Source organism: Saccopteryx bilineata, chromosome 1 (assembly GCF_036850765.1).
Source record: "Saccopteryx bilineata isolate mSacBil1 chromosome 1, mSacBil1_pri_phased_curated, whole genome shotgun sequence".
NCBI lineage: Eukaryota > Metazoa > Chordata > Mammalia > Chiroptera > Emballonuridae > Saccopteryx > Saccopteryx bilineata.
This window is the reverse complement of record NC_089490.1, coordinates 138,839,283-138,866,953: the sequence shown is the minus strand read 5'-3', so window position 1 is coordinate 138,866,953 and position 27,671 is coordinate 138,839,283. Positions and strand designations below refer to the sequence as shown.

Sequence of the window (27,671 nt, the reverse complement as noted above, 5' to 3'; positions counted from 1 at the left end):
CTGCTTTACACCCACTCTCTGAATGCTGCCAGTGAATAATGACTAAGGTGGTGGGTGGAAGTACAGCAAGTTGAGACCAATTTAGCAGTCCAGGGTGCCAGGAGGAGGCTGACTGAGCAGCAAATGGCTCTGCCGCATCAAGGAGCACAGCTGATGCACGGCCCTGCACTGGGCCCCGCAGGCCCTGCCTCAGCCGCCTGTGGTCTGTGCATGCATGCAGTCTGTTAGGCTCACGCATGGGCTGGGCTTGTCTACACACCACTGCATTTCCAGAGCAGTACCCTCCCCGCCCTGATCTTAGCTGTACTTCTGATACCTTCCGGGGGCTGTGTCCTTATCCACCCCCTGGGCTGGGAGTTGCACCTAGTCCTTCAGAACTCTTTCTGGAGGACGCTTGGCCTGGGGACATCTGCAGCTCTACAGGGCTGATGGTAACCCGACAGACTGCTCTGGGCAGGGAGGAAATTGCCATTCTGGGGTGTCAGGGAGGGTGCTGCCCAAGCACATGGCAGACCATGTCACAGACACACCAACCAAGGGAGACCTAGGTGTGGGTCTTCCAGGTGCCACCATCTGGAAGTCTCTGAGGGTTCCTGTTATAGGGTGTGACTGTGAGTGGGGGTACTGGAGGAGAGCACGTCTGGGTGGGGCGATGACAAGACTGGATGAGCGACTGTGGGGTGTGTGTGTGCTGGCTGCCACCCTGAAGGCAGTCATCTTCTCCCATCGAGAGTAATGGACAGGGAAACACACCTGTGGGTGACTTGGGGAGGGGAGCTCCTCACTGCCTTTGTTCCAGGTACTGGATATAACCCACATCACATCTGTTCACACACCAATTTAGCCTGTCACGTAGCAAGAAAAATCACCTCTCTGCTGGACAGATTAGAAGAACGATTAGTGTTAGCTGTTTGTGAGAGCGTGCGTACGTATGCTCATGCACACACACACACTGTTTTCTGTCTCTGCCGTCTCCTCCGCACCCGCTGCACCCTCTTCCCTGTCCACACTCCAACCAGGTCTCTCCTGACTCCTCATCGGGGTGGCCTCGGGGTACAGTCTCCTCCCACGTCTGGTGCCCACACCTGCTCACGTTACCGGGGGAGACAGCCAGTCCATTTAGTTTGGAACTTATCTGCCTATAGATACGGTAGAAACACCGAAATAGATAATGTAATAAAGTTTGGTGTTCCAATGAAATGTCATTCCTTCAGACAGTCAGATTCAGTGAAGGCAAAAGTTGCTATAATTTCAATGTGGAGGGGACTAAACCTTACGAATCGACAAACTATAAAAAGGAACTGATATAAGATAAAAGTTCATTTCTTAAAGTAGTCTCAAGTAGGCATTCCATTATACCAAATACTTCCTTCCTAGCTTACTATGTATTGATGTAACATCTGTACATATCAAGTGCCTAGGGAAAAGGGGGGAAGAGAAAAAGTGAAGAAAACACTGACTCTCACACTTGAATTACAATAATTAGGAAAGTACCTGAGTTCTTATAATTTTAAAAATCTTTTTCTGCACATTAAACACTTGTCAACAATTCAGAACCTAAACCTGTTTACTCAGGGAGGCTGATGGTGGGTGGCTATAGCCCCAGACTGAGGCAGGACAGCTGGGTTCATTTCCCCGCGTTCCACTGAAAACCCTGGGTAAGCTCTTTTACCTTTGACAGGCTCACTCAGCTTTCTCATCTGTCCAGCTGTGGAAGAACAAAGTCTGTCTTCCTACAGAGTTGGTAATAATTATGTCCCGTTTACAGTGTAAGGTCCTAGACAGATAGAAAGGGCCATTAAAATCATTAGTACAAGCAGCCTAGGAACGGTGTTCGCCGTCTGGTGGAAGTCGGCGTCTGGCAGGAAGCGGGAGTGAGAAGCAGGATGCGGATCGCAGAGACAGAGGAAGTGGTGCCAAACGGCACCTCGGCAGCTCGCCTGGAGCCCAGCTCAGCTCTGACACATCCCCACGCACAGCTCCCAGTCCACGGAGGAGGGGGGCCACGGCCAGTCTGCACACTGTCTGGCGGGAGGCAATGTAAGAGGTGAGCCCTCCCGCCCTTCACTACCAGCTCTGTCTGGTCAGGTTACTGGCTGAGCTGGGGGGAGGAGGGAACAGGCTCCTCCAGGATTTCCCCGGAGGAAAAAGCTCAACCCCCTCAGCCCTCACCCTGCATCCTGGAGCTCTGACCGGGGCAGCTGCTGTGTCTACTCTCATTCCTTCTTGAGGTTCAGTCCATGACCACCTCCTTGACATCTTCCAGCTCACCTCCCGAACGCTGAGCGGCTGCTGGGTTCAGAGTCAATCCAAGTGTCAATGTCCTTGTCAGCGGCATGTGTGCTGCTGCCCCTTCCCAATCCTCATCACAAAGTTCAATCTCAAACCATGATTCAGCCATATTTCTACATCTACCATCAGCCTGGTGCCTCGCATGGGTAAGACCTTTAACAAACAGTGAAATGCAGAGTTTTTCAAACCTGACTGATGGTCTTTGAAAGAAAAACTAAAATTATCACAATCCCTGAGAAGGCATGTGGCAACCCTGACATGAGAAATAACAGGGTGGTCTGGAGGCATGGGGAAGGAGGGAGTCATCAGACTCTGACCCTGTGACCTTGGGCACATCATTAGTACTTCCCCAAACACAAATACTCCCAGCAACAGAGTAAGAGTGTCCAGTTTAGATCAGTGGTTTTCAAACTGCAGCAACACAAAGATCTATTCAAAAGTAAACTCAAAAGTCCTATCATGTAAATTGCTTAAAGATTCCTTAGGCCTTGGACACTTCTTTGTTGGCAAAGTCCCAGAAACACCTCATCACTGTCCTGGAAGCACTGCCCTTGGGGTTCCAAGTGAACAGTTTTAAAACCCCAAGTCTAGATCACACGTAGCGTCTTCCACTTTATAATTGTACTTGTCGGTTGAATGAGCTGGAGATTGAGTGGGTTGGCAGATAGAGTGGGTGGGTGGGGACTAGGTTTCCCATAGGCTCTGAACTGTTGGAGGCAGGAGCTGGGATGGAGATGCCCCGTCTAGGCAAAGCCTCTGATGGTGCTAGCTCAGTAACAGAGGTGGGGATATCAAAGGCCAGCCCAGCAGAGTGTGCCCCTGTAAAATCTGCGTTGAAGAAAAATGCTCCCTGTCAAGGGTCTCTGCTCTTTTCTCTCGCATCAGTCTATGAAACAAGCATGTGCTTAGGGCCCACGTAGACACTGAACTTGGAGCTGGGAATTCATGGCACAATCTCTGCCTCTGCTGGCTCTTCAGGAGCCAGTGGGTAAAGGTGATATCTCATGGAACGATGGCAGGAATTCAGGAAGGCCCATGACCCAGACTTAAGGAAAGGAGGACAGTTTCTTGGAGGAGTTGATCCTCATGGTTAAAACCAGAAATGCAAGGGGGAGCTGCTAGGTGGAAAGACTGGGCAAGAACATTTTATAGAGAAGAAATACCTATGTTCAAAGGCAGCAGGCGAAAGTGGAGGAGCTAGGGACTGAGCAGAGTTCAAATCCTTGCCCCTTCCTCCATTTGCTGTCCCAGCTATGTTATTGAAGCCTCCTCCTCTGACCATCATACATACCCCGCAGGGCTGCGCTGAGAACTCACTGAGATAATGGATAAATAATTGATAAAAAGTACTGGGTACGCAATGTTTGTGGTGGATGTTATCACATGTTGTGAACGATTCCCCATTACACTAGTCTGGAAGTTCCTTAATGACAGCTTTGCCATCATCATTCTGCCCATCTTTGAAGCCTTGCTGCCTGGCCCAGAGCCCTGCATTTTGTAGGCACCCAATGAATATTTATTAAATGAATGCTGAATAAGTGCAAAGACATATAAATAACTTTAGGGGATTAGAGAGCCATTTTTTATGGCTGGAGCCCATCTACCTCTTGGCCCACACAGGCAGACACATGACTTCTCAAAACTGCCTGGCAAATCTTCCAATACATGCCAGTGCACAGGCTCTCCCAACACACACATGACATAGCAGTGCACCTTTGTGGGAAGCCATCCCGCTACATGTCTTCTGAGGCACACACAGACACACAAGCACAGCTGAAGGGTTGAAATAGGTTTTAACCATCTCCAATGTCCTGTCCTCCTTCCTGCTCACCCACAGACCCCTTCCAGAGACTCTTCCTTCTCCGCCTGAGCTTCTTCTCATTATCAGCCAAGTGAGTGTCCCCCACTCATATCTATCCAGCTGAGGCCTTTTGCTTGAATTCCTAGTTGCTAAATCTACCTTTACTCCCATTAGCTATAGGCCTCACGGAGAGCCCTGCCCCTCCTGTGACTCAGTTTCTTCCCTGGGAAGCAGAGGTAACTGTGCTTCATGTGAACCTGGTAGTTATATTGTGAGGACAGTGGAGATAACAAAGGAGATAACGTCTGTGATGTGCAGAAAGGGCCTCAGAAGAAAGGCGCTGGATAAGTACAAGGTATAGACACCACGCTTGATTAGCGTGTATGCCTGTCCACAGACTCCCACACACAGACCTGGCTCTTCTCCACCCTGGAGCACACATGCCCTTCCCCCTGCGATCAGTGTCTCTAACACCCATTTTCACATGCACACATATACACACATTTTTCCAGCACCTGTATTCTTCCCAGCATGCCCACTGAAAGTTGTTTTTGAACTTAAAGAAAGCTCAGGTTACAAACACTTTCTGGCTCCCACCCACAGACTGCTTTCAAGGGTCTCTCAAAAATTACCAGGCAGACAGCTAGCTCATCTCTCTGTGGCTGGGCTCCTCTGCTCAAACGATTATAATTGGGCTGCTCTTTCAGCAGAGCAGGAGACCCTTATCTGGCACAGCTCCTGCTGAGAGCTCTCCAGAACTCAGTGCCTCCTCACTCATTTGCCTGCTCCCAAGACCAGAGCAGAAAGGCTGATGGCAGCAGGAGAGTGTGGATGGAATGGAAGAGGAGGGAGCTGGGAACTTCAGGCGCTCAGATCCCAAGGCACTCCTTGTTCCTGGGCAATTGAGGGCTCTGAAGCTAACAAGTCTGGGGCACTTTCCTAGGGCTTACACACTCATGGGTGAGGGTACACATTTGCTCCACAGTGCATTCAGTCCTTCACTTGGAGCAGGAAAGAGAAAGATCACCTGGCTCTTGGTGTCTTAAGCACTGGAAGGCTGTGTGTGTGTGTGTGTGTGTGTGTGTGTGTGTGTGTAGGAGTGAGGAGAGTGGGGGGCTGGCTGCCTCTGGTGGATGAGAGAAAGAAGTGAATGTTGTGTGTGTAGGTGTGAGACTGTGTGTGTGTCACTTCGGCTGCGTTTCATGTCCAGGACTGATCCTGGTGACCTGCAGCACCAGGAGGCCACTGAAATTCTGGGGTTCATCGCCCCCATCCACATCATTCCATGTGACATGCTCCTTCAGTGGAATATCCCAAACCTCTAACTGCATCAATATTCCTGCCACCAGTGCAGACATAGACTATCACCAAAGTTCCAGACTGCCAAGTTCAGTGGCCAGGCTCCAGCTGTCAAACCCCTCTGTCTGGGGCCAGGGCCCCTCTGGCCTCACCATCACCTCTGGCTTCTTCATCTCTGACACCAGTGTCACCCAACACTTATGTCTGTCAAGATCAGATTCGTGGCTGGGTGTAGATAATAAGTCCCGTCTGCAGGAGACAGAGACCACCAATACAGAAGGACATTTTCTGTTCTGGGCTGGGACCAGCCAGCAGCACCTACCCTGGCAGAGGGGAGACGTGACAAGACAGTTACGTGCAGAAACAAAGACACCTAGACAGATATGGCACAGACAGACAAAGACCGACGAACGTGCGGACGCTCTGCACGTCGCGGGGAACGCGGTGTCCCCGGAGCTTGGGCATCCTCCGCGGCAGCAGACCCTTAAGGAAGAGAGCGAGACCCCCTCGTTCACCGTACCTTACCTGCCCCCTGCGCCTCGGGCTGACTTGAGAATTATTTTTTAGTGCGTTCTGCAGTTTGTTCTGGTTCTCTTTCCCCAGAGCTGCGCGGTGGCTCTGGCTCGCCGATCCAGGCAGGCAGAGAAAGTTCGGCCGCTCCGCCCGCACGCTGCCCGCCGCCCGCCCGCTCCCAGCGCGCGGGCCTCTGCGCTGGGTCCCGGAGCTGCGGGCGGGCGGGGCGGGAAGGAGCCAACGCCCCTCATTGGCCAGGCTGGGCTGGGGAGGAGCCGCTGGCAGGGATGGGCGGGGCCGGCGTCGGGGCCTCTCATTGGCTGGGGCGGGGCAGAGCCGCGGTGGGCGGGGCGGTGAGGGGCGGAACCTTTCATTGGTCAAGGCAGGGCGGGGCGGGGCCGACGGCGGCGTCGCTCATTGGCCCAGGCGCGGCTGCTACCTAGCCCTCGCGGCTCCGCGGCCTTTTGTTTCTGGCTGACAGCTGGGGCTGCCCGGGTCCTCCCCGCTCCTCTGCGTTCGCCGCGGGCGCGGGGTCCCGGGCCCCCATCTTTCGGTTCTCACTTCCAGCAAAGCCCGCAAAGCAGCCCTGCTTGCTCAGTCTTTCTCTCTTTCTCTCTTTCTCGACTGTTCCCATTTTACTCATCCCCTCCCTTTTTCCTTTTATTACCTGCATTCCGTTCTTACTACTTCTGGTTTCCTTTATCCATGCCTTCACTTTCTCATTTGCTCCGTATTTGCTCCCTTCTTTGTCAGCCCTTCTTATTCACCATTGTCTTTTTACCAGCAACGTTTCCTCACTCCAACTCTCAAACCCTTCAAAGAGGCTGGATTTCTAGTTTCAAAGACGACCAGCAGCCTAGTGAGGGGCATTGCTTCACTATGCCAGTCTGACGGCTGGAACCCAGAGCACTGGCACTCCTACTCCCAAGACATTTCAAAGGCGAACTTTTTCAGTTCTCTTCCAGGGACTGAGTTTCAGGGAAAAGTTGAGAGCTGTTTCATGTTTATCGCCATTAATCTCACCCAGTACCTTTCTAACTATCATTTTCTCTACCACACACTCACTTCCAACTTTTAGCAACTGAGCTAGAAGGAAAACCAAGCTTACATACTTCGGTCAGACAGTTAAGTGGGGTGCCAGGTGTTGCCTGAGGCCCTGGTCCTGAGGGTGCCCTGAGACTAATCCTCTAAATCCCGGCCATGGCTGTGCCCAGGCAGCATCAACCTTAGACAAAAGAGAGGCAGGTGTGTGTGGGTGTGTGTGGGTGTGTGCGCGCGCGCGTGCGCGCGCGCTCATTGGCCCAGGTTGAGGTGGCTGACCTCTGATTGTAAGTAGAATGAAGGAAGACAGCTCTAAGGAAGCAACACCCTTTGTTTCTTTCACCCTCTGCTCAATACCCTGTAGGAGATCCTCACTACCAAATCATGACACTGTAGATCCCCAACTGTCAATTCCAGGCTTCCTGGAAGGTACCACAGCATGGGGTTTGACAGTACAGACAGGCTCTGCCCCTTATCATCCATGTGACCCTGAGCAGTGCATTAGCTTCCTTATCTCTCTCTCTTTTTTTTTCACTTATAAAATGGGGGAAGCAATTCCCAGAATGTAAACTCCCAGGCTCAGGGACTGTTCTCTTGGGTTCATGGCTAAGGGACTTGGTCTTGTTTTGTTCACAGATGTATCCTCAGCACCTAGAACTTGCCAGGCACATAGTAGGCACTCCATAAATATTTTTAAATAATGAATTCATAGTTTATAGTTTGTGGTGAGGATTAAATAAGAATCCCTGGCATAAAGTAAGTACTTACACATGGTGGCCATTAAAAGTAACACTACAACTTCTCTGTATCACCCCAAAGGCTACTCAGCCTTCTCTGAACTTCACTTCTTTCCTACCTTTATATGTCCTCGACCCTCAGTTTGAAAAGCCTTTCTCTACTTGTCAAAATTTTGAGACCTAAAATACAATCCTGATTCACAACTTCTTTGATCATCCCAGCAGAATGATGGCTCTTTTATCTAAAGCTCCATGCTTCCTATGGCCCATTTATTGACACAGTATCTGTATACTTGCTTGCATGGTGGCTGTGACTATAGGTCTGCATCCCTAGAATGAGCAGTCTGTTATCAGGGATTCTATACTTATCTTCAGAGACAAATGTGGTATTCACAGCTGGGAGTTTCTCAGGAGTATTTGCTGAATGGGTTAATATAGATTGAACACCCCAACCCCTTATATAAAGGGTAGACTCTTGGAAGGTAGAGTAAGGGATCGGGCCATGGAGGCTCCAGACTTTAGTCAAACTCATTTTTTTTTATGTCTTCTGATATGGAATTCCACTAAAGAGGCCAAAAGCTTCTGGAAGCCTGGTGCTCCTGGTTCTCACCCTACCCATGACCATTTAAATGCTGTTGGAAAAGCCATGTCCCTGGCGAGGCCTCAGTTTCCTCATCTGAAAAGTAGGTAGCTTGAATGAGACTATCTGAGTGCCCTCCACCCATACTAGCATACTGTGGTTCTCCATCAGAGGCATGACAGGTCCTGGCATGCAGCCCTCTTATTAGTGACTGAGTTAGGCAAAGGCTTTGGGCAGTGTATTAGTGTGTGTGAGGGGTGGAACCTGGATCCAGTATGTAACAACAGAAGCACCCTGTGCAAGGGATGCTTCAGAGATAAAGGATGCATCGACAGTAGAGGTAGATGTAAGCAAGTAAAATGGGGGGAGGAGAGCTGTGATGGTATAGTGTGTGTGTGTGTGTGTGTGTGTGTGTGTGTGTGTGTGTGTGTGTTCATGAAAGCCTCAGGAATGTGGTCTCCAGAAGTACAAAGCCATAATTAGCTCCCCGATTCAGCTGTTGGGTATGGTAACGCAATGGCTGCGTGCCCGCCCTTAAATCCCCTGGTGAGATTCTCAGTGCGGCTCCTCTTCTTTGTCTGGTGAGGGAGTGCTGCTGCTCCTGTGCCCTGGGTATCCCATTTGGACATCTGCATCACTCAGGCTCTCCCTTATCTGAGCTGAGTCTAGAAAGCTGGGTTAGAAAGCATGTTCTTATAAAAAAATTTCCACCATCCTCATCTACTCATCACTTAAGACTCAAGTAGCTTACTTTTCTGGCTTATCATTCTGTTCTTCTTCATGTCTAGAACCTGAGATTGGCCATGTAAGACCAGCCCACAGACCAGTTAACCCAGCAGTTTGTCTGGATCAGAAACACCTCTGCCTTTCCACTGGACTTTCACCTATCACAATTTAAATAATTGTCCGGCTTCTTGTTTACCTTCAACTCTTATAAACTTCTCATTGAAGATTGCTTGCTTCTTATCTAGCATCCAGTCCCCAGCACATGGTTGGTATTTGGCAAACACTCAGAAAATACTTGGATGGATTCTGTAGAGGGGGCAGGATGATGTTTCAGAGAGGAATGGGCTCACACACAGAGGACCCACATCTACTCCCACTTCTTCAAGCCTGTGCTGTCATTACAACCTTTTCGAGACTCAGTTTGTTCATTGATAAAATAGGTCCAAAAATGTTTGCCCTATCTGTCTTGTGGCAATGACACAAAGATGAAAAGGATTAATAAAGTCTAAGGTGGTAAGAAAAGTAAAAAAAATGTTAATAATTGTTTAATTTATTTTAACTCTAAAAACCCAGGGCCTTGTATTGGGAGATAAGAAAGGCTGACTATGTTTAACTAAGGTTGGGTACTCTCCAAAAAAAGGTGAGATAATATTATAATGTTAGATTGTCGAGAAAAGCTTTTGGGGATCAACAGGCTGTGGCTACTCCATCTCTTTTCCAGCTATCCTGAGAAAGTACAGGAAGGTTGCTTTTCCTGCAGGTTGAGCCAAGGCCTGCTAACATTAGAGCAGGACTCGGGAACCTTTTTGGCTGAGAGAGCCATGAACGCCACATATTTTAAAATGTAATTCTATGAGAACCATGCAATATGTTTAACACTAAATACAAGTAAATGTGTGCATTTTATGTAAGACCAACACTTTTAAAGTACAATAGGTCTCTGAATTCTTTTTAATAACTTTGTTATGTTGTTGCTAACCAATGATGAATAAAGTACTTCTTACCATTAATGCGACTTCTGGTGCTGCATGGTTTTGCTGATGGCTTTGTAGTCTGGTTGATACGTGGTGAGGTTAAGCTTCATGCAGGCATTGAGACTTCATTCCGTTAAATGTGATCGTAGGTTAGTCTTAACGTTTTTTAGATGTGAGAAAGACTGCTCACATGCATACGTAGAGCCAAGCATTGTCAGTACCGCAATACTCACATGCTGCAGTGTGTGGTATGTGACAGGAAGCACATTCCAAGTTTTGACAATCAGCTGGTCTGCAGGTCGAAGTTTTTTTATTTCTCCCCACTTGTGTTTGCTCGCCAACTCTGCTTACTGTTGTGCAAGTCTTTCCAAATCTTCATTCATGACTTGAACTTATTCACCCACATGTCTGAGGCCTTCAGGTCAGCAGCTTCTAGCTCAAAATCTCTGACGGAGACACCGGGGATGTAACTCAGGTTGGTGCTGTCCACTGCACACTCGTGTGGATAGGTGATAAACTTAAAAAGACAAGTATGCTCATGAAATTCTCCAAAGCATGCTTTGAATGACTATAGGAGATTAGGTGTGAAGCCTGCTAGCTGCTGGAGATCAAGGTGTTGAGCAGGGTCACTTGCTGTGCATGCATCTTTAAACTCTCCCAGTTTTTCAAAGTGTAGTAAACGACCTGTTTCAATGTCAGCGATGAAGAGTTCCAGCTTGTTTTCAAATGCAAACACTGCTTGTTGAAGGGATAAGACTGTATTTCCAATGCCTTGCATTTTCACATTGAGCTGGTTCAGATGTTCAGTCATGTCCATGAGATAGTAGAACATCAGGAGCCACTCAGTGTTAGCTAACTCAGGATGCTCGACGTTTTTCATTTCAAGAAAGTCCAGATTTTGCTCAGAGAAGCCACGAAATGGCTGAGCATCTTCCCTCTTGGAAACCAATGCACATTGCTGGGCAGAAGCAGACCAACTTATTTATTCCCAACTACATCCAGCAGTGTTTTAGACTGGCGATCATTTAAAGCTTGGGCAACAATAAAGTTGACCACCCGAATAACCAGTGACATCACCTCACCAAGCTGCTCGCCACACATCTGAGCACAAAGCGCCTCCTGATGTAGGATGCAGTGAAAACTTAGGATGGGTCTCTTTTTTTGTTCACGAAGAAGTGCTACGAATCCTCTGTTTTTCCCCACCATGCATGGAGTACCATCAGTACACACCAAAATAAGTTTATCCATTGGTAGATTTTTTCTTTGCGAACTCAGTGAAAGACTTGAATAAATCCTCCCTTCTTGTTGTCTCTTTCATAGGCAAAACAGCAAGACTTTCCTCACATAATGTGTCACCGACAGCATACCTTGCAATCACGCTGAACTGGGATAAATGGCTTACTTCTGTTGACTCATCCAAAGTCAGAGAAAAGAATAGTGCTGCATTTATGTCCTTCACTCGTGTTGCCTCAATTTGATTTGCCATCATGATGGTACAATCGTGAACAGTTCTTGCTGACAGAGGCATGTCTTATATTCCTTTGATTATCTTGTCTTTATTTGAAAAGTCGTCAAAAAGTTCATTGGCAACATCAAGCATGAATGTTTTGGCATACTCTCCAACTGTGAATGGCTTTCTGTTTCTCACAATTGCTAAAGCACCAGCAAAGCTAGTTGAATTCCAGTCACCTTGTTGGGTCCAAACACGGAGGTGCTGCTGACTAGCTTGCACTCTGCACAGTAGCTCTTGACATGCTTTCTTCCTGCTGTCCCCTGCTGGATATTTCAATGCAAATGTAGTATGGCATGTGTCAAAGTGCCACTTTATAGTTGACCGTTTGTTTCATCAATGCAATTTTATCATTGCATATTAGACACACTGCAGAACCTGCTCTCTCCACAAAGGTGAATTCCTTTGTCCATTCCTGCTGAAAAGTATGATACTCCTCATCTTTTTTTCTTTTAGCCATCTTCTTTGTCAAAAGAGTTTCTGCAATTAGCTAGCTCAGTGGACCCCAACCTTTTTTGGGCCACAGACTGGTTTAATGTCAGAAAATATTTTCATGGACCGGCCTTTATGGTGGGACGGATAAATGTATCACATGACCGAGACAAGCGTCAAGAGTGAGTCTTAGACGGATGTAACAGAGGGAATCTGGTCATTTTTTAAAAATAAAACATTGTTCAGACTTAAATATAAATAAAATGGGAGCAATGTAAGTTATTTATTCTTTCTTTGCGGACCGGTACCAAATGGCCCATGTACTGGTACCGGTCTGCAGCCTGAGGGTTGGGGACCACCCCCAGGCTAGCTGACTACTTGATTAAAAGGAAGTTTACTTCTTAACCTCACAACAACCCATGTACTTTATGTATTATCCAATAAAAATTTGATGTTGTCCTGGAGGACAGCTGTGATTGGTTCTAGCCACCGGCAACCATGAACATGAGTGGTAGAAAATGAATGGATTGTAAAACATGAGAATGTTTTATATATACATATTTTTTTTGTATTTTCTGAAGCTGGAAACAGGGAGAGACAGTCAGACAGACTCCCGCATGCGCCCAACCGGGATCTACCCGGCACGCCTCACCAGGGGTGACGCTCTGCCCACTAGGGGGCGATGCTCTGCCCTTCCAGGGCATCACTCTGCCGCGACCAGAGCCACTCTAGCGCCTGGAGCAGAGGCCAAGGAGCCATCCCCAGCGCCTGGGCCATCTTTGCTCCAATGGAGCCTTGGCTGCGGGAGGGGAAGAGAGAGACAGAGAGGAAGGAGGGGGGCGGTGGAGAAGTAAATGGGTGCTTCTCTTATGTGCCCTGGCCAGGAATCGAACCCGGGTCCCCCGCACGCCAGGCCAACCGGCCAGGGCTGTTTTATATTTTTAATGTTATTTTTTTTATTAAAGATTTGTCTGTGAGCCAGATGCAGCCATCAAAAGAGCCACATCTGGCTCGCGAGCCATAGGTTCCCGACCCCTGCCTTAGAGGATGCCCATCAGGGCCCTGTGTCCCTTCAGGGCACAAAATAGTTCCCTAGGAGCTGCGCTGGATGTGTAGCTCTTATAACCAGAATTTACCCTGCTTTCTTTAAGTACCAGACACTTTACTTCTTATCTCTGGGCTTCAATAAACTCTCCTTTGCACTGGGGAGGGGAAGCTCTTCCTTGACTCCTCTAGGTGTTAAACAAGATAGAATGCAAATAATATTTCTCCTTTTCTAGAAAGTACTACCTGACTTCAAGGAGTTGTTTATCATTATCATGATCCTCCTCATCATCAATAGCGTGATTATCTATAACTTTTTGCTGAGTACTCAATCTGTATTCAGGTTCAGGTGACCAGTGAAATTGTAGAGGGAAGAAACTCTTAGGTGCCCTGGAGAAAATTTGCTGACCTCAGAATTCCTTTCCAAGGATGACTCACCCAACTAACATGCTCAAGTTACCTGAGCAAATATGTCCACTTCTCTTTCATTGAAAAAAAAATTGAGTCCAAGAGCAAGAGGAGAAATAGTTTCACTGGAGCTGGGACCCCAAGGTTCTAAGGCATGTGTCCTATACCTGCCTCAGAGAGCATGTTACTGATGCAGTTTCTTCACATGGTCTGGTTTGGGCAGTGTAGACCACAAGCAGGCAGACTTCCCCTGAACAGAGCACAGGGGATCAGACATCTTGGCTAATGCAAAACCAGGACTCAAATGACACTAACCAGCTTCTAGGGCAAATATACATTGTTTAGCCACCAGTTGACAAAGCTCATGTGATAATCATTTAGCAAACCCTTTGATATAAATGCAGGATTGAACTTGATGACAGAGCAATGAGCAAGAAGTATTATAATTTGACTTGTCCCAATTCCAAACACCTTTTCTGAAAGGATGTAATAGGCAATTTCTAATTCAACATCCCAGCTTTGAAAGGTCCTGGCCCATTACCTGTTCTGGAATCTATCTCTTCCATGGTTTTTTTTTTCTTCCATGGTTTTGACTAGTTTGTCTAAAAACACGAATCAGGAAGCTATTTCCACTTACAGCTAACAAAAAACCCTAATCAAACTGGCTTAAAAAAAAAATCTCATGAATTAAAAAAATTAAGAACTCAATTCCCAGGTTACTTTCCACCTTGGCTGTACAATGTTATCAGAGATCAGGTCCGCCCATCTCTCTGTTCTGACACTCCCAGATCATGGGCTTGCCCTCAGAATGGTACTTCATGACTGCAGGTGTATCTATCAGCCTAGCTGTCACAGAACCAGCAATGGGCTGAGGACTAAAAGACCTTTGTTCCTGCATCTCTTTCTTAGGATCAATGAAACCTTTCCTGGAAGGCTCTCAGCTGACTCTGGACAGATTCGGCAATGACATCTGACAGTCATGGGCAAACTCGAGGAGATTACCTTGGTTGGCTTTGACCTGTTGGTTCCGGTGGAATAGAAATAAAGACATACCTGTATATCTCATCTTTGTGTTCAAGGAGAAAAGGAGAAGCCATGGAGAAAAATAGTCAGGCTGCCTATTATCCACTACATTTTGCTGGACATTTTAATCTATTATATCTTATAGAATAATCATATAAATCATTATCTCTATTTTTTAAAGGAAGAAATTGCAGCCCAGAGTGGTTAGATAATGTGCCCCAAATTCCACCACTAATAAATGAAAGGAAAGGATCTGGACTCAGGGCCTTCCAAAGGCTTTGAGCTCTGCTGTTCTAGACGCCTCTCTAAAGCTGACTTTTTTCAGTCTACCTGAGTCTAGATACCTGTTGGCCAAATAAGTTTTTAAATATGATATATGTTTGCTTGCTTATAGTTTGCATTGAGTGTAGGGGACAGGCTGTAAGCAGGCAGGGTGGTTATAGCCTAAGGCTTAGTTTTAAGACTAAGCTTTTCCCCACACCCTTGACTGATTGCATGATGTGAGGTGGTGCACTTTCATGAGGTACACTCGCATTATGTCTCAGATAAGTGACTTTGTGTCAGAGACTTCCTTGTTTGTATATTGAATTAAAGATTTTGATTTCTAGACTATAAAATAGGGCAGACCGGGAGCTTGCTCTCTCTCGGTTCCTGAGATTAGCATTAGAGGAGAGAGCAGAGAAAGGTCACATAAAGGAGAGGAGACCCAGCCAAGATGGTGGAGTGCTAAAGGAGAAGCCAGTTAATACAGAATTTGTGCAGAGAGAAGGAGATCGGGAACAGAGGTGAATAAGGCCGGTGAGGTACAAACCTTTGATTCTAGGAAACTCAGATAAGTCAGTGGCTTTGGGAGCCCTGAATGGAAAGGGAAGTGTCTTCCTACTGTGTGTGTTTCTTGCCTGCCAGGTGCAAGCTAGAATTAAAGCTTAAACTGGCCCACCAGTTCTTGGATCCATTATTTCATTACCGTCTGTCTGAATCAAATGCAAACCTGCATGGGCCAGGCAGCTGTGATGGTGGCCATGGCTTCTGGCTTTACAAGACCCCAAACTGAGTCGGAGCCTTCCAGGACCACTGTAAGCACAAGAAAGAAAATAACTTTCCCCTCTATCATCAAGTTGAAGCATCTTTGCATAGCTCTCAAACACCTCTACAATGTGTCTTTATCCTTATCTCCTCATTCCTTTTTCTCCCACTTCCCCTCCCTATAGGTCTCCTCAGTTCCACCCTGCTCTCCACCTCCATCAAGGCCACTTCCTCCTCCTGGGCCTTGTCCTCCGTCAAGCCAGAATGAAAGTGTCTTTGAAAGCCCTCTCCACACCCTGACCCAGCTTTCCTGGATCCCCCTTCTCACCCCACTGAAGTCCCATCGGAGATCCCATCCATGTCTTGCTATTCTTACCTTCACTGTGCACTTTGTAACTTGTGTTCTGTTATTTCATGTGAATGAATCTCATTTTCCTACTCAATTTTTAAGTGCTCCGTTTGATGCTTGGCACATGATAGACACTCAACAAATATTTAATAACTAAATGAAGGCTAGGCCCACCTATTATTTTTCTCTATCTCTAATAACACTCGGCCTGCTTCTGAGCACATGGAGGGAGGGGCGGGGGTGACTAACGGCTAATTGACTTTAAACTAATTTCTCTCCAGGGCTGAGGAACGACTGCAGACAAAGCCATTGGCATGACCTTTGTCAGTTCTGAGGGAAGCCGCCAGTTCTGAGGGAAGCCTTTGGCAATGGGTCCTGTCAAGCTCGCATTGCTTGTAGCCCTAAACTCATTTAAGCAAACAGAACACATGAGACCAGGACTCCTGGGAAATCATTTAGCTTCCCCATGGGGAATGTTGGTGTGCTCATTTCCTTCCCCCTCTCCCCAGGGGGAGAAACAAATAGCAGAGCCTTTTGAGACCCTGTGTGTTGAGATTTAATTTACATGTTGATTCAGTCATTTCTCGGGAAGTCCTAGACTGAAAGGCCCAGGTTGTCCCCCTGAGACTGGGATCAGAGACTGGTTGTGTGAGATGAAGGACTTGGGCTCCTGCTGGTCTGCCTGGCTTTCTGGTTGAATCCCCCTGGCCACTGCCTGTCTCTGCTAATACTGCCACACTTCCCTGATGTCTTCTGGCATAACCTCACTCCCTTTACTTTTGTGTCCCATTCTCTAGGTGTAGACCGCATACTTTGCTCTATTTCCAGACTGAGTGTAGTCTCCATGAGAAAGACCTCAATCTTATCACTGGCAAAAATAGAGGAGAGGAGGGGGCAGAAGAGTGGCAGCCGGTGTTTGTACCAGCTTATCTCTGAGGTCACTGTCAGGATTTTCTGACTCTTTTGGCCAAGACTAAAAAGTTTATGATTCTTTTAGCTCAAAGTTTGTGGGAACAACACAGAAGGACAGTGGCAGCAGCTGGGTGAGCATTTCATCCAGAAAAGGCTCTTGGTAAACTTAGAGTAATTTTCCCTTTTGTACAATTGAGGCAAGTGTGAAACTGTCAGCCTGCCTCCCAATGTTGCTGGGAGATGGCTTGATACTTGTGGCGTGTGTAGCACTGTGACTGGCAGAAGGGAACCTCCTGCAGTCATTGTTCCTTGTCACTTGACCCCCCCACACAACGCAGACTCCATGCCTTTTCTACCTTAAACCTTCTGATTGGAAACAACCCGGTGATTTGTCCTGAGGCCTACTCAGCAGGGTGCCGTGGGAATCCAGTGGAACGGCATTCTGGGACTGTCGACTGGAGGTGAGACAAGAGTTTGGATTTGACTCTGTACTTAGTAGTTGTGTGACCTTAGCCAAGTCACACAACTTGGGCACTGTTGAGTGATACTGACAATATAATTCCACAGGCAGGAACCCAGGAAGCACACAGAGCAGATTGAATGACAATTACTACAATTCTGGGGGACACTATGATTGCTGTGAAATAAAGTCCTTCACACCAAGGTTGCATATGACAAAACAGCTTGATGCTGCTGTTTCTTTCCTACCCCCTTCCTAAGGTCTCTGAATGTTATCAGAGAAGATAAGCTAAATGAACAAGGCAAGAGAGAACTTTCTGGCACCAGCAATGGGCAGAGAAGGTACTTGGAAGGTTGGGACTGCATCTTGTCCTTTAGATGCCAAGCCTATGGTCTGAGCAACGCTGGCCTGCCGAGTGCAGGAGAGCTGGCTTCAAGTCCAGGGGAGGCAGCCAGGGAGCCTGTTCACAATGGCAGCTTGAGAGGAAGTCACTGGCTGCCTGTGCTGGAACCTCTCGGCGCGCAGTGTTTAGAATGTTCTCTCTCATTAATCCTATTTAAAGCCCAGCTGCTGAGAGGGTAGGCGGTGAGTCCTGTTTCAACTTGCAGCTTGAGATTCCCTGTGCTGCAGGGCTGAGCTCAGTACTGGGACTGGGAGGGGGAAGGTAGCTCTCTGAGCAGAGCTTCTGGGGCCTCCTCTCCCCAGAGACCTGCGTTTCACAGGGCCGCCCAGCCCTAATCTGTGTTGAGGGAGAGGCCACTGGCTCAGCACGGAGGAGGTGTGGGCTGGCAGGCTGGCTATGCAGGATATGGAGGTGTGTTGGTGACAGGTGGAGAACTCTTCACTGAAGTGCGGCTTGGGGAGAGAGGGACAGAAATGAGTGGGCTCTTGGACTAGAGTGTTTTCTGGGAAAGTCCCTTTCCCTCTGGGCATAGGGAAGTCTCTAGCTGGTTTAAAAGCTAGTAACAAACACTCCCAGTTTCTGTTGCTGGGGTTCTCGTAGAAGAGCCAGGTCTAGGAAAAGGAGCCTCTCCATCATCCTAAAAGGGAAAGATGTGAGTGAACTTGCTATTGATAACACTGTAGGGTCAGCCTTTTGCCCAGAAGGGTATGTGGATAATGTTTACCTATATGGTATTGCTTCTGGGAGACCAAAAAGAAACTTCCTAAATCTGTCACTATAAATAAGAGTCAATGCCTGAAATTTGGCCAGGGCAAGGCAAAATCTTCTAGTATTGTCCAAAGACCAGAGTTCATGGGCAGCTCTGACACTAGCTACATGACTATGCATGTCATTTAACCTCAGCTGATTCTCTATAAAGTGGAGACCTACCCCCCATCCTCATCTGTCATCTCTCACTGGGTTGTCACCAGATTTGTGACAAAATCAGGTGACAATGTGAAAGTTCTTTCACACAGGCAGACATTAAGCTCCTAGCTCATACTTGTCCCCTATTGTTCTGATAAGCTTTGAGGACCAAACACTGGGATTTCACTACAGAGACAAACTTGCCCTCCTAGTTACTTTCTCTTGTTCTGAGGACCCTTTCTCTGCCTAAGCCTTTTCCGGATTGTCTGAGAAGATGCCACAATCAAGGTCAGAGCTTTTCCTAGTGAGCCTGGCCAGTGATTGAAGGATCAGTGTGTCATGATTGTGAGTGGATTGGAGTTGAATCAATCCATGGGAAAGGCAGAACACTAGACAATGTCTGAAAATTTAGTAGCAAGAGTAATGTGCCCACAGGAAGCAAAATGTGTAAGCTTAGGTCATGCACCTGTGTAAAGGCACTTAAATTGTTTTGTATCTTAGTTTGCCCCTCAGTAAAAGGAGGATAATAAAACCCACCCCGTGGCTCCATTTGGCTTGCATGAGGGTGACAGGAGCTTGGGAATGAGAGGCTGCAAATGTAAGATAACTCAGACCCCTGGAACTGCCAGGCCGTCCTTGATGCACGACCAGTTGGCGGTGCTCTGGCTTCTTGAAGCACAGCCAGCCTCGCTGTGGTTTGCATAAACTCCCACAATGCCAGGCACTATTGTCATTGCCTTGAAAGCAAGGAAGCAGTTAGGCAGAATATTCTATTTTAAGACTTAAAACTGGAAGAAAAAAAAAGAAATCAATGTGCACATAAAGGGATGACTTAACAGGACTGTATTTGTGAGGAAAGGGAAGAGACCTTATACATTCCCTTCTAGTCAGGTGGAACTTGACATTTATGTACCGAGTGAAATTGTCACAACTAAAAAACCAAAACAAATAAAAAAGCAAGTTAACAGCCCTCCTCTCCCCAGGCAAAGAGAAAGCAGTGCAGACTATCTCTAAGACATCTAGCGGGAACTGAGGAAACACACACCCTTGGATTAGATCGACACAATCTTGGCCTGGATACCAGAAGACGTGGTCCTTTAGGATTTAATTTTCTGCCTACAGAGCAGAGACTTGCTATATTTGTAGAGCACTTTATAATTTTGAAATCCAGACATTGTCTCGTATGATCTTTGTCAACCTTTCATTGCAGAAAGGGCAGCGGAAAAACCCAGGGCTCAGTAAGATTAAGTCACATACTTAACAGGCCACAGAATAAGGCAGAAGCCACTTCTCTCTCGGGTTCACATTCTTGATGTCCATGCGGAAACACTCAGCCTGCAAGTAGAATTTTTATAGGATTCTAAATGCCGTAGAATCGTTCACCCTGGAATCCTCACTACAACACATGCAGCAGGTGGTCATTCCACTCTGCTTGAAGATTTATATTAACAGAGAACGTACTGTTTTATGAGCAAACCATTCTGTGTTTGATACCTGTAAGTGTTGGAGAGTTGTGTGAAATTAAAAACAAAAACACTCTGTCCCTGTAATGTCTGCTCATCATTTAATAAGCCACTCATTAAATGTTGAAGCCTGAATGGAACTTAGAAATGATGAAATGATGCTCAGGCCTAAGTGACAAGACTGGTGTCGGCTGGGGAGGGCTCCGAGCACCAGCGGGGTCCTCCCGTGCCAACTGCTCCTTGCTCCCTCTGCTCACGGGAGCAACCCAAACAAGCTTACTCCCTCTTCTACCTGAACACCTTACACATACGGAAAAACCACAATCCAGTCCTCTTGGGTTTCTTCCTTTCTAACTTGAATGTTGTCGTTTTACTTTGTCCTTACTCTAAGATGTGATTTTCTCATTTATTCAGTCAGTCAATAGTTCAAGAGAACCAGCCACGTGCAGCACTGCTAGGTGCTGGGAACAGAGCAGTGAATAAGACAGTCACATCCCTGTCCTCAGGAAGCTTTCGGTCTGGCATGGAATAGGGTCATGGGGCAAACAATCTGAGGTGTGGCACATGCAATGCTGTCAGAGGCAAGGTGTATACAGGAGGTTCAGGGTGGCTAGGAACTATGTTGGGAGGCCACTTGGTCTGTACTGCCACTAGCCATTTTTGTTGCTATGTGCCCACATGCTGTCTAGTTAAGGGCATTCTCTCTTCTTCTTCCCCTCCCCTCCCTTCTCCTCCCCTTTCCACCCTCTCTCCTTTCCCTCTCCTCTACTCTGTAACAATCTCTTCTTGTGTCTGTTTTTATTACAAAGATATGTTTGCAAAAACTGGCCTGTGGTTAGGTTATCTCAGTTATGGGAGCTTACGGTAAGGACAAGAAAAGCTTCTGCAGATCCCCAGGGAGAGCTCTCAGAGGATGCAGAAGAGGTAACCACTGCAGCTGCCGAAGGAGAACCACCTGGGACCGTCTGACACACAAGCGTTCTTGCTCTTCCACCTCTCCTTCCTGCTCCCATCTGTTCTTTCCCTACTTCCGACTTTCTTTTTGTTCTTGATTTTTTTTCCTGTTGCATTTTCTTCGTCTTTCCATTTCTACAGTGTTCTGTCAGCTGCTTTTGAATCCCCAGAAGATCTGATTGGATCAGCCATCCTTGTCAAGAACCAAGAACCCTTATGGCGCTGTATATTTGGATCGAGGTCTGCTCCCATGGGCAGGACTGTGTGGCATTTGTGGCAACAAGCACCCTTACATACATCCAAGGAATCTCTCAGAACAGCAACATGGATATGCTGGCCCCAGAGCACAGACTCTTAAATTCTAAAAGTGTCTGAGTGTGATTTCATTCTCTTAATATTTGTTTTTTGTTTTCCAGATTTTATTCATTTGTATGTCAGTTTTGGACCTGGTAACTCCTTTACAAAATGAGCAGTTACACTCTTCCTCTTCATGTATGTGCTGAAAGCAAGGATCATGATCCCAACCACTTGAACCAGAGGAGATTCATCAGTTTTAATCTAAATGATACCTGTAATAAGATGCCTGTAATGTCTTATGCATTAATGAAGATGTTGTCCAAACTTCTGGTGGAATGGGCAGTTACTCAGTTTCTCTTCTCGTCAGTACATCTGGCTGTTGAAGGACAACAGGGAAGGAGACTCAAGGCCAGTTCTCTGAGGGGTAGGAACATACGCATCTGTGGTCCCTGTGGTCAGCCATTCCAACACTTTTTGTTCAGGAGAGTGTCATAGTTTCTGCAGAACTTAAAGGCTGCCATTCAGAATGATATCTGACCAAGTGTTCTTTGGCTATTTCAAACATGGAACACAATTACTTCTCCAGTGGCTCGTGAGCAGAGAATAAAGCTGGTTGACTAGTAGCTGGCCTTCATAAATTCTGAGCTTATATGTCTACAAATATTACAACATATATTAAGAACAATAAGGCACAAGAGGTTCTTTAAGAATGACATTAAAGTATTATCCAAGAATAGCTGTGTCTGTGGCATCAATATACTTCAATTGTTTGTCTTGTTATTTTCAAAGTGTGGGAATTTATTAGAAATGCAAATTCTCAGGCATCACCCCCACCTACTGAGTCAGAAATTCTGGAGGTGTTTTAGTAGGTGGATTTAAAGCACACTCAAGGTTGGGAACCACTGCTTTCAGTGAGAAACAAATTTTTGCAAATATTATTAAGCAAGGTAAAGGCCAAAATAGATATACATTCTGAACCTTTATAATTAATTATAAATAACAAAACTTGTGCATGTGCATATTATATATTTAATATACATCTTATACTTATATATTTCATATATATATACCAATATATATTTTCATATTTTATGAAATTATTTTATTTTATTTTTTTAATTTATTTTATTTTATTTATTCATTTTAGAGAGGAGAAAGAGACAGAGAGAGAAAAGAGAAAAGGGGGGGGGAGCTGGAAGCATCAACTCCCATATGTGCCTTGACCAGGCAAGCCCAGGGTTTAGAACCGGCGACCACAGCATTTCCAGGTCGATGCTTTATCCACTGCGCCACCACAGGTCAGGCCATGAAATTATTTTTCATAATATGTGGAAAATATATAAAATATATTTCCATTTATAATATTCATAAAATTATATATTGTTTATTACACACAGGTGTGTGTATATGCATGTGAAATGAGCCTTGTGAACTACTATGCAATCTTAAAAATGGTGTCCTTTTGGGATTTAAAATGCACCATTCTTTTCTACTTTGCATTTACAACCAATTGTCAATAGGACAAATTAAAGTGGATGGGGTTGACAAGTTATCATGATGCCTTTATTACTAAAAAAGACCAGACCGAAGAACGTGACTGGAGTCAGTGGACAAATAAATGTGCTTAATATACCAAGAAATGCTCCTGTGGGGATATAGAGAAAAGCCAGGAATGCCACACTTTACCTTGAGAATGGGGACAAAATATTTTTCTCTAACAACCCTGGCTTTTTAACCACAGTATTTAGCCTTTAAGCCAAGAGGAAACAAGAATACTTTGCTCCCATACATCCACCCCCACCCCCACCCCCCAAGGCTGGAAATTAGCACTGAATCAGAACAACTGTGATTTCCCCTCAGCCCGCCTCGCCCTTGAGGACCAGCTACAGCTCTTAGAGTATCTTTCTGCGACCCCTGCGGTTCAGAGTCTATCCCAGAATCTCTGAATGGATCAGAACAGTTCACGAGTTAAATAAAACCATGACCTTTCTGTACTTTGGTTGAAAACTCCCTTTCCCATCCCAAATTATATCTAAACACATTTTCCAACATAGCATATCAGGTTCTTCAGTGAAATTAAATGACTCACTGAGATCTTCCAATTATAAACATATAAAGAATTCCATAATAAAATGTCAACAATTTAGGAATGCTCCAGATTTGAATATAAGTTCCCCTCATTATCAAGTTCCCAGGGAGAATTTAAAGTTCAAAGTGTCAATTTCCTTGCCAAGTCAAAGTTCAAAGAAACTACTCTCCATAATCAAATTCACTTGCTTTCATGAGTTAACGTTAAGGAAATTAAAGTCTGAAATTCTTCCTCTTCCATTTCTTACTGTGTTGAGACTCAGCCACAGAATTTCCTGCTGGTTGGGTTGAACTGGGGTTTCTTCAGCAGCTGCACCTGGACTCTTGCTGGATGGTGAATTCCTTCAAGGGACTCCGGAATCTTGTTAAGCCAATGTCAAGCCTCAAATGCTTCACTTTTTTTTTTTTTTTTGTATTTTTCTGAAGCTGGAAACGGGGAGAGACAGTCAGACAGACTCCCGCATGCACCCGAAAGGGATCCACCAGGCACGCCCACCAGGGGCGACACTCTGCCCACCAGGGGGCGATGCTCTGCCCCTCCGGGGCCTCGCTCTGTTCGGACCAAAGCCACTCTAGCGCCTGGGGCAGAGGCCAAGGAGCCATCCCCAGTGCCCAGGCCATCTTGCTCCAATGGAGCCTTGGCTGCGGGAGGAGAAGAGAGAGACAGAGAGGAAGGAGGGGGAGGGGTGGAGAAGCAAATGGGTGCTTCTCCTATGTGCCCTGGCCGGGAATCGAACTCTGGTACCCCGCACGCCAAGCCGACGCTCTACCGCTGAGCCAACCAGCCAGGGCCAAATGCTTCACTTTTAAAGAGCTTGATTGGTTAGTAGAACACACAGCTTATCCAGTGCAGACCACGTAGAGCCCTGTACAAGCATTCTTTCCTTGACCAAACTCTAAGCAGGATCCTCTGAGCACTTTTTGAACTAGGTCCAGCACCAGAGCATGTTTTCAAGAGCTCAATTTGAGCAAGAATTCTGCTATGTCAGTTCAGTCAGAATTCCCCATCTTTGATATCTGATCATTTGTGATTTCTCAGCAGATTCCTTATCCTCCATCTTCCCCAAATGATGTCTGATTATTCTGGCCAGCCTTCAGTAAGACTCCTGTTAAGACAGTTTAACCAGAATTTCCCCTTTTAGTGATGTTCCCTCTTGGTAGTTTTCCATCTACCTGTAACCAAGTAAAAGCTGGAAACTTCTTGAGGAAACACCGAATTCAGGCTTGTTTTATGTCAGTGGAAGGGGGAAATGGGAGGGCTTTGAGATCAAGGAGTGACTGGTGACTGCCGACATCTGTGTCAGCAAAGGGCCCAAGGGGGATGGTGAAACTTCAGACTCCAGTTGCCGTGGTCCCAGTCACGAGATACCTATAAACCTTTTGTTAAAGAATCATTATTTTTGTACATATCTTCCTTATCTCATTGGGGAGGGGATTTTGAGCAAGGAAGTTGTTTCAGCAAATTCCTAGGCTACAGGTTAGATTTCTTTCGTGATTATCATATCTACAGGCACGACTAAGCAAAAGTTGCTAACTGACATGCCATGGGACTGGGCAGGCTCGAGCAAGATGGAGTTAGAAAGACTGATTATTTTATCCTACTACACACTGACCCCCCCCCACCCTGCTCCTTGGCTACAAATCCTCACTTTTCCTATATTTGAAGTTGAACCCAATCTCTCTCTCTTACTGCAAAATATCATTGCAGTGGCCCCTCTATTCTTTGCAATATTTCTGCTGAATAAAGTCTGCCTTTCTGTTCTTTTTTATTTTTATTTTTTATGTTTTGTTTTGTTCTTTTGTATTTTTCTGAAGCTGGAAACGGGGAGAGACAGTCAGACAGACTCCCGCATGCGCCCGACCGGGATCCACCAGGCACGCCCACCAGGGGCGCCGTTCTTCCCACCAGGGGGCGATGCTCTGCCCCTCCAGGGGGTCGCTCTGCCGCGACCAGAGCCACTCTAGCGCCTGGAGCAGAGACCAAGGAGCCATCCCCAGCGCCCGGGCCATCTTTGCTCCAATGGAGCCTTGGCTGCGGGAGGGGAAGAGAGAGATAGAGAGGAAGGGGGGGGGGTGGAGAAGCAAATGGGCGCTTCTCCTATGTGCCCTGGCTGGGAATCGAACCTGGGTCCCCCGCATGCCAGGCCGACGCTCTACCGCTGAGCCAACCGGCCAGGGCCACCTTTCTGTTCTTTAACAAGTGACAGAATGCATAATTTTTTCTTTAACCAGAATCACTCAAGTCCCAGCCGTTATCCTAGGCAAAATTATGTTCTTGAATTCCAATATTTAGTGCTGCCCATTGACACTTCTACCTGAGAGGCAGGGGGAGGCAAAGAGAATCTTAGCTTCTCCTTCATCATTAGGTGGGTCAGTGACATCAGTTGTTTGGAATCCGTAGCTGATGAACTTAACCTTAACTGAAGGAAAGCTCCCAGGCAGAGGTTCATTTTGGCACTGTGCATTGATTTTGGCACTGTGGTCTATCTGAACAGGCAAGAATCCACTTGTGGTAGGTACTGCCTGCGCTCTCAGGAAGGTGTTGCAATGTTGTTGCCTTCTTGCAAAGTTTGAGAAGTTGCATTAGCATTGTTCCTCTCCCCTGAAGTCTTGGATTTCAGCCTTGCATTGAGGATGAGCACCACACCATCCGGGAGCATAGTTTCTGCTCTGTCTTGTGCTCGTGCCCCCTTGTTTCTGCTGAGTCTGGCCAGGAGCTTCTGTGGGTTTCTAAACCTTTGCCCCTATGGCCTAGCAGGGCCCAATTCCTTCATTTTGACTTCTCAAGATACTACATTTTCTTGATTTATGAATTCCTTAAATTTCTTGGGCCTATCCCCTCAGGACCCAGTCACAGCCCCCACTGCCCACCTACAATTACCGTAATACCTTGAAATGCACCTTTCAAAGTATTTTCTTCTTTTGTACCTGAGGACAAGCCTCATAAATACAAAATCAGTTCTCCCAGACACACTTTCTTGAACCTGCTAAAGAACAAAACCCAAACTAGTAAAGCTGAAGATTTAGGGGTTCTACAAAATGGAAGGTTTTCATAGGAATAAGGGTGGGGCATGGAAGCTATTAGCAAAAAAATAAAATAAAATAAAAACAAATAAAAAAATAATTATTTTTTAGGCCAGAACATCTTTTGGGGGAAGGAAAAGGCCAGGACTTTTATCCTGCAGGTTCTGTTTTCTTCCTACAAGGACCTGGAGGGCCCTCCTGACTCACTGGCGTTGACCAGATTAAGATTACGTCTCTGGTTAGGGTTGAAACTGCAATTAAATCATGGGCATTGCCACAAGTGACACCATTTTGGTCCTGTGTTTTATTTCCTTTAACAACTTTGAAGACCAATAGAATTTGGGGCAAAGGTGGCTCTGCCAACCTGAGCCTGTCACTAAGGATGAGAAGCTAGAACCCACTCAGTGTCTGTAACACACAGGAAATTGTGCTGCCTGGCACTTTAAAAGGAACTGACGTTGTTCTGCTCACTGTGGCCTGGAAAGCTCCAACCCCATCTCAACTGGTCTGTGATGCAAGTCCAAGCTGTTTTTTACAGTGAATTTGCAGTGGTTTGTGTGGAGACAATGGCTTCTCTGCTAAGCCAGGATGGCCATATTTGACTGACCGGCTGGCCTGTGCCCTGGTCAACCATGTGACCAAAGCACTTTGCTTAAGGCAGGTATGACCCGAGCAACATTTGCTTTAAGCTGCCCACAATTCAGTCATGACTCTCTGGATACAGCCACTCTTTGTGCACAAAACCATCATACGCTTCTGCTCAGGGAACACTGTTCAAAGACAATTGGCAAAAACCCACAATGGTAAAAACCCACCGGCTCTGTGTAAATCTCTACAAACACCATGAGCAGTCCAAGGCCCATGCACCCTGACCCCACCAAAAGCCATCTCATATGTTAATTTGGTCTGAGAACTCAGTTTCCTGGCCCATGGAACAAATGATGAAGTCTCTGAGTGGCTCAGTTTATGGCACCTGTTTTCCCACCTCAGCTCTGATGCGGATAAAGGCAATGTCTTAAGACATGGCTCATGTTCGTGGGCACAAGTGCGCTTCCTAATTCTCTGAGTTCTGCACACACAGAAAATGCCAGTCTACATGAAGACTCCCCAGCACTCTCCTCCCTCTCCCATGACGTAAGATCCATCATGGAGCAGAGGGGAATTGTAATTCCCTGTAGGCAGCTCACTCCCAAGAGAAAAAAGTAAAGAAGTGAGTTGTGCTAACAATACTGTTCCTAGTTGTTTCTTTTCAAATTCACTGATCCGAATAAATTATTCCTTTTCCCCTGGGAAGTGATAAGTAGCGAGAGGAACCAGGAGTGTCATACTCCCTATGGAAGAAGCAGCTATAGTGAGAAGGAAGTGCTCACCCCCTCCACATGACAGAGGTCGCATCATATAGGTGTAGA

The 27,671-nt window shown here is 46.5% G+C and overlaps 1 protein-coding gene across 3 annotated transcripts in view; it reads right to left on the bottom strand.

Moving 5' to 3' along the window:
- The window catches only part of LZTS1 (leucine zipper tumor suppressor 1), a 63,573-nt gene extending 57,503 nt beyond the window's left edge, over positions 1 to 6,070 (bottom strand). Inside the window, exon 1 of one of the 3 annotated variants that reach the window (XM_066268109.1) lies at positions 5,918 to 6,070. The gene's annotated coding sequence lies outside the window, so the exon portion shown is untranslated. Of the gene's footprint in view, positions 1 to 1,672; positions 1,780 to 5,912 lie in introns of those variants that run through there. The other 2 variants (XM_066268092.1, XM_066268101.1) reach the window with 2 other exon arrangements.
- Positions 6,071 to 27,671: the final 21,601 nt, after the last annotated feature.